Genomic DNA, 7,192 nt, shown 5'->3' with positions numbered 1-7,192 from the left:
AGTTATGAAATCGATTTTGAGAGCTCTAATATTCGGTTGCTTTAGTCGATATATGAGAACTCGCATTGTCGTGGTGAAAAGTGATCCGYCTACAGCTGTTAAATTTCCATGTTTTTTGAAAGACAACTGCTAAACAAATGGTTAGGTTTTAAAAAAAAATTTAAAAAAATTGACAAATAAAGTGGGTTTCAAAATAAACAAATCCTTTTCCTTTACCTTTAATAGTTTCAATCTCAAGATAGCTCACATTACAATTTTGCAATATCAGTTCAACATCAATAAATTCCTGAACAAAAACTTATTTTAGACGGTCTTCATGAAATTCGAGTGATTTACGAGCTCGATTGAATTCATCAGACTATCGATAAACACTGGTTCTTTATAGTGCTTCATCGCCAAAATTCAATTAAGTTTTTCGTTGCTCTGTTGCTGGTTTATTTTACATCGAGAGTTGTAAAAAATAATCGCGCGAAAATATTCAACACTTTATTCCCTTTTTTGGCCGAGATCTATATTTCAAATTACTGTAAATAATACAAATGGCGATCTTATAACAAACCATTCTGACTAACATCAAAAATGTCCGATTTTACTAYAAAGTGTTAATTGTCCGAATCCAGTACTAAGGTTACCAAATCCCGAAATATAAAAGGCAAAAGCAAGGTATATATTTGTACTATATGGGGAAAAGAACTGCAAAAATCCTTAAAAGTAAAATTAAAGTTTATATATTAGATAACCAAAACAGCTGTATTTTATTTTATATTCTTAATTATATGGTAAAATTGGCTTATAGGCCAAGCGCGCTTATATAAATGGAAAACATAAGCTTCGTCTTAAAGAAATCCTCGAAGACCTTATTCAAATTTTGAAAAAAGTGTTTAGTGAACACAAATATATAGTGTGAATTATTTATTCTTTTAAAAAATTACCACTCATGTTGGTGCAGAAATTATATTTTTTTTTTTTGGTGAACAATGCTTTTTATAACTAGCTGCATCAGTGCCTTGAAACTGCGGTTAGAATCCAGTGGGCATTTCTAGACAAATTAATGTACAAATTTTTAGTGCCAACATACCGAATGGTAGAGTAATATTCTACAGTAGGCAGAAAAGCGTAAGATTTTGTAATTTAAATTTCACATGAAAACCTACGAATTAATTTTTTATTTTCTTGACTTTCAGTGATATATGATTGATCAAAATAATCATTAGTGCTTAGAATACGCTTGGCTTTCTGAAGTACATAAAGTAAAGGCCTCCGGTTATAATCAATTGTCGTGAGTAGCTTTTTTTGCTAGGTATAAATTATTCAAAGAGAGTTGAGAACGCGTTAACGACACACCACTTCCAGAACGGCCACATCCACTGATGAACACGTCAATACAATAAAATAAAGGAATTGGTGCTTGAAAATCAACGATTAACAGTTGGAGATCGCACTGGCATTGTTGAAATATCGCAAAAATCAGTGAAAAAAATTTTGAAAAATCATCTGAGCTGTCATTGAGTCATAAGCCTCAGCCAGAAAAATTATGTCAAAGCAGATTAATATTCAAGGTTATGGTTAGAATTTCTATTATCGAGGTGTGGTGAACTCCGAATTTTTTCTAACCAGAGAATTTGTCAACAAAGAATACTTATTGACTGTTGTGCATCATATCCACGAATCTATTTGTAAATAAAAAACGGCTGAAATTATGGGCTAAAAATTTCGAAAGTTCTTCGTGAGCTCTCCGCCTAATTTTCGTCTGATTTCTAGCTATTCAGCAAACTCGAACTACCTTTCTGGGTAAACTGTTTTAAGTCATTTGAAAACATTAAACGTGAATTGCTACGCGATTCAAGAAATTGACTCTAACATCTGTTTCGAGGACTAAAAAAAAAACGTTGGCACAATTGTCTTAAGGCAAACGGGATTACATTGAGGGGAACGACATAGATTTTAAAGAATATTTTAAGAGTTTAAAATCTATGAACAAAGTCTTAATATTTATTGAATAATATTTAAGAATTTAAAATCTATCAACAAAGTCCTAATATCTATTGCTCTTAGTAGTATGTATGTATATTTTAAACTCCACTGAGTTACCTCACTTGTCGTCTGTAATATCAAGTTTTTCATATTTTATATCTCATATCTCATATTTTTCATTTGGAGCAAATATCAATACATGATACAGAACTCTCACCTTAATCTCTTTCAGTGATTGATATGTAAGAACAAAATTAACAAAAGCAACGAAAATCATAATATTCTGTGTGTGACTGTTCTGTTCTGTTAAACGAAAGACTTTCCCAGACTAGACGATATTTAGAAAATAGAATTATGCTGGTGATGGCGATAACATTTCTTATCCCCAAAAAGTCTGAATTAATAAATTCAATTTATTAAATTATATAATTAAATAAAATTATGAAAATATATAATATACTGAAAAAAACCATTAATTTATTAATCTGCGCTCTCATGTATTTTACCAAATATGCATAGAATCAAAAGAGTTCCTAAATKTAAATAAAAATTTTTTGGTCTTCTAGAATTTGAACCCTTTAAACTGCGCATATAATAATTGAACAAACGTATTAAATTCCTAAATTCCACACATAAATCTCAATTGAATTAAGCCAGTAATCACATGTTAACGATTACTTAAGTCAGATCTTCGATTAACGGTAATATGTGGCATGAATGCGAATAATGTGTGGCACGTGATTTGAARGCAAAACCGAGAAATGTGCGCAACAAAGGATATGCTTCACATAAGAAAGTGTTTATTGAGGAGTAATATTATTACTGTAAACAAGAATAATCCGGCGGCGAGTCAATTTCAGTGCAAAAACGTGCAATTAGAAGTGTCAATATATATAATATGTTTTAATAAAACAACAAGTGTTAAAAGTATTGGAGAAGAGTGCATACTGATAGATGCATAGTTGTAAAATTTTAAAAGAGACGGCACGAAAAATATAATTAAATACTTATATCAGAGTATAGAAATTTTAAAACAAAATTTATAGTTGGCTCCGTGTTCGGAGCTCATTTTCGCACCAATAACACATACATACTGACAATTAAAACGCAATGACTTCCCTTGTAACCAATGAAATGGCACGACATTTTTGTAGTTTTCAAAGATTATCAGCTGGTGATTATAATAATAAATAAATAACGTTCAAAATAACTGATTTAAGTCATTCAATGATTTTTGGGGGTATGATAATTTAAGCTTCTTGAGTTTTGTGAAATTTTGTAATAAACTCGAGAGATTCTCACATTTCGCCTTTACACACGAATTTCGTTTAAAATGCTCTGCGAAAACATACTTCCATAATGACAAAAGCACATAAATGTGCTTTGTAATCCTAACACACATGTGACACTTTTGGTTTTACAACCCTTACAATGTTTTGCTTTTAATGCATTAATAAAGACACGAAAAATTATAACAGGTATCATATACATTTTGCATTAGGAAAGTAGTTTACTGGTCGCTTGAGTGAATTAGAAGAGAGACCTGACGTGTACTGTTAGTTCAGAAGAATCTTTATTCGTAATGTATGGCCTCAAGCTTTGTCGCAATCAACTTTTAAGATATATTTACATATGTAAGTATGTGCGTTTGGAGGGTAATTATTAAGGTGTGTCTGTATTTGGTTGTATAAATATTTAGCTCATCTAAATTGGCGATTCGCTATCCATAAATGCTTATACATATTTAATGAAACGCGACTTGTTTGACATAATACTGAAATATTTACTCTTTGCTTTTCCTCGTCTTTATTTGCAGCGTTTACGCGTCCGTTTAACTAATAAATCATGTCTTGCGTGGATCCACCAAAAGCTGTTCATTTGCAATTGAAAAATTCATCGCTTCTTTGTGGCCTCACATATTTTATGTATGTCTTCCGAACCGATGGGTGATAAGCTAGTGAATGGGAAAGTGAGTAAACGGCGAAAACCTTCGTTTGATTATGCAGCGACCAAACGTTGGAGTGAAACGTATCGAAAGCGCAAGAACGACTGATATTATCGTGTTACTCACGATAACCTTTCTGGTCGTCATCGCTACAACCAGTAGAGGTGAGTGCAATAAAAGCAAATGCATTATATATAAAGATATATATTATATATATTTGCATTTTAAGCCATAAGTAGACCAATGCTTACATCCATACATACAAACAGAGCACATTGTACCAGCGTACGAAGGTGAAATATTGGCAGGAATGCATTTAACATTGAAGTTGATAATTGAAATTTATGTAGTTGTGGTTGCACCAGCATACAAATCGGTATTTAACTTGTGGTATGCAGCTACGTGAACAAACATTAGGGTGCTTCTAAATCGGAAAATTTACTATACTTAAGTTTTTCCTGCAAATGATTTTCGAAAGTAAGCAGCAGCTGTCAAAGGTGGAGGGTATTTGAGGCCAATGATTTCAATATCATCTTAGAGAAGATTGTACGTTCCTTATTTAGTTCTGTAGTTCTGCAGCTCATATTATTTTCTATAACAGTAGATTAAAAGAGTCACGCGCTAGGGAGTCTCCTTGTCTTAAACTATCCAATGGCTCAGAGTTAGGGAAGAGATCCTGACGAAGCTTTGGTGTTGCTTTATTTATATAAATGTTATAAAATTAGTTACCCGAAAATATGCTAGTTTTGCTGCCGGTGTATAAAGGAGAAGTTGTTTCACCCGGCTCCTCTACGGGGGCATCCAAATGCGAGCACAAGGTCTCTTTCGGATGTCCTTCGCGGCTATGTGCTTAAGGGATGCTACATTTAGTAGCGTATTCGCCAATAAGTGTAAAAATGGCTGCCGCGGGGTTATCAAGTACGTAGTAGTGGCCGATTTTCGGAAAAAGCTGGCCAAAACTCGAAAAGTCCTCCGATTGCACCGAAACTTTGTTTCAACTTTCTTGAAGGAAGAGCATTCATTTATAATGGATACCTAGAGGCTGGGCATTGTTGAAATTTCTTGCTATTGTGTTTAGCTTGGCTATTCTCGGTTTTTTTGTTACCCAATTTTTCTTGGGGTGTTTTTTTCCAGGAAACTCAGCACCCATATCTGTGTTTATCCTCCCGAATATGCTTTTTGCGCTGTGTATCACCTTTAGCAGCCAGTGTACTATGGTTGTCATGCACGGCGGTTTTGGAGGCGGATAGTTCGGCACTTAGGATTAGGGTTGGTATTGGTTGGTATTGGTTGGTACTCTCTGTTTTCCCTGTTATAACTACAGGCGTATTTTGGCTGGTACACCGTCTCCTGACTGGAGGCGAGTTGGTTGTATTTAATGCATTCCGCTATAGGCAACCGATAGATTGTAATATCTGTCCACGATGTGCAAGCGTGAAGTATCTATTTATACAGTCCATATTAAGTTTACCACAAAGTTTGTAACATCCTACGGGAAACTTCGGAGACTCTATAAAAATGTCGAAGGTAGTACAAAGCTCTTATAATGAGTTCAAATTGCTTGTTGTTGTACAGATGGCAATTTTATTTGGAGTGTAGTGCTCCTTAACTAATCCTATAATACAATAAGTGTAATATAGGCAGTTCAAAACCTGAATATAAAAACTACTGAATAAAAAAATTATCTACCCTAGTATGCACAAAAAAATAAGAAGCTCGGAATGTATTTAACTGTTCAGTTTAAACAGGATAATCGATGTTATTTTGCATGTAATGTGAATTACATTTTTGTGTAAGCTAAGTGTAATACCACATGTTTTTTTTATTTAAAACATTGCATTTTAACCCAAATTCAGACTTACAGTTTTTAAAGTATGTAAATTTCATTTTATGTTAAGGGGCACACCTAGTGTGAAATTTTCAAAAAAAAAATCTTATTTTTTTCATATTTCGATAGGTTATACCTTTAAAAATAACATAGTAAAATTTGAAATCGATACCTTTATTTTTAAACGCGTTTTTCTCGAAACAGCATTTTCCGAATTTGCTGCAGTTATTACTCAAAAACAAATGATCCGATCACTATCGAATTTTTTTTACATGTTCTATATATAGTTCTCCGTGCAATGACCTATCGATTTTTGATCTGATCAAAAAGTCGAATTTTGGCAGGCCAAAAACGACCAAAATTTTGGGTAAAATTCGACTATTTTTTTTAAACGCCGCCATATTTTTCAATTTTTGATTTTTTTTATCGTAGCCCATTGTACAGACAATATTATCTAATTTAACGAGATCTTTTTTTTAGATTTCATCCACGGAGAAGGCTGGAATCACTGCAGCAGTGAAGGACCTTTTTTTCGCGCCGTTGGAGATCAACTATAACTTAAAAAATATTTAATTTTTTTCTTCAAAAATGTCACTGTGTATTCTTGAAATATGTATAAATATATTCTTAAAGTTTTGAAATAATTGATAAAGTATTTTTTTTTAATAAAAATACCCAAAAATCACCTTTTTTTATTCCATTACACCCTTACGACGAAAAATAAATTAGTTTTTATGGGAAGCAAAGTGCGGATTGCCAGTAAGTTAATTAACTTAATTTACAAAAGCGCAATTACATAAAATTAAAACCAGCATAAGGTAAATCAATTATTCGTGAATGCCACTCTTCTAGAAATTTGAGTAATATCGGTATTACTTAAATCCATAGAAACCTATATTATATAAGCCGGTATCAGAACACCTTCCTAAATTGCTTTATTTGTCTTTCTGATTTTAACGATTGAAACGATTTTAGTCACCTAGGCGTTCAGGAAGCCCATTGTGAAATCACCAGGAATAAATTCCTTCATACAGTCCTCGCTCAGCCATATTCTGCTCCTGATGAAGTGACTTAATACAAAAAGTTGTATCTGTGCAACCTTCGAGATACCATCGAGAGACCCTTCACCGGTAATTGTGTTTCTTTTGCTATACATAGCTTTGCATTCACATAGATAGTTTTCTACAGTTTTCTTATCTTGAACTTGGGTTAAAATACAATATCTATAAAATATTAATTGTTGGTTTTTACTGACATCTCTAACAACTAGACAGTGACTTGTTAGCACTCCTATTAAAGTTCAAATGTCATTACTTTTGAATTTTAATAGACGGCATGTATAATTTAGAGGATGGAGTCATGTGTAGAAGTTCACGCAAGTGAGGAAAGTTTTCTGATCGCCATTCACTTGGGAGTGGCCAGAAACGATTCTTTTACATATGACT

General features: G+C 33.0%; 1 long non-coding RNA gene across 1 annotated transcript in view; it reads left to right on the top strand.

Annotated features, from left to right (window-relative positions):
• LOC108968095 overlaps window positions 1–6,293 on the top strand; it is an 8,763-nt gene extending 2,470 nt beyond the window's left edge. Inside the window, exons 2-3 of the long non-coding RNA XR_001993308.1 lie at window positions 3,791–4,083; window positions 6,228–6,293. This is a non-coding gene — a long non-coding RNA (uncharacterized LOC108968095). The remainder of the gene's footprint in view (window positions 1–3,790; window positions 4,084–6,227) is intronic.
• The last annotated feature ends 899 nt before the right edge of the window (window positions 6,294–7,192 follow it).

The sequence above is a fragment of the Bactrocera latifrons genome, unplaced genomic scaffold (genome assembly GCF_001853355.1).
Source record: "Bactrocera latifrons isolate USDA-ARS-PBARC rearing strain unplaced genomic scaffold, ASM185335v1 scaffold_201, whole genome shotgun sequence".
NCBI classification, from domain to species: domain Eukaryota; kingdom Metazoa; phylum Arthropoda; class Insecta; order Diptera; family Tephritidae; genus Bactrocera; species Bactrocera latifrons.
This window is presented reverse-complemented; position numbering and strand designations above follow the sequence as displayed.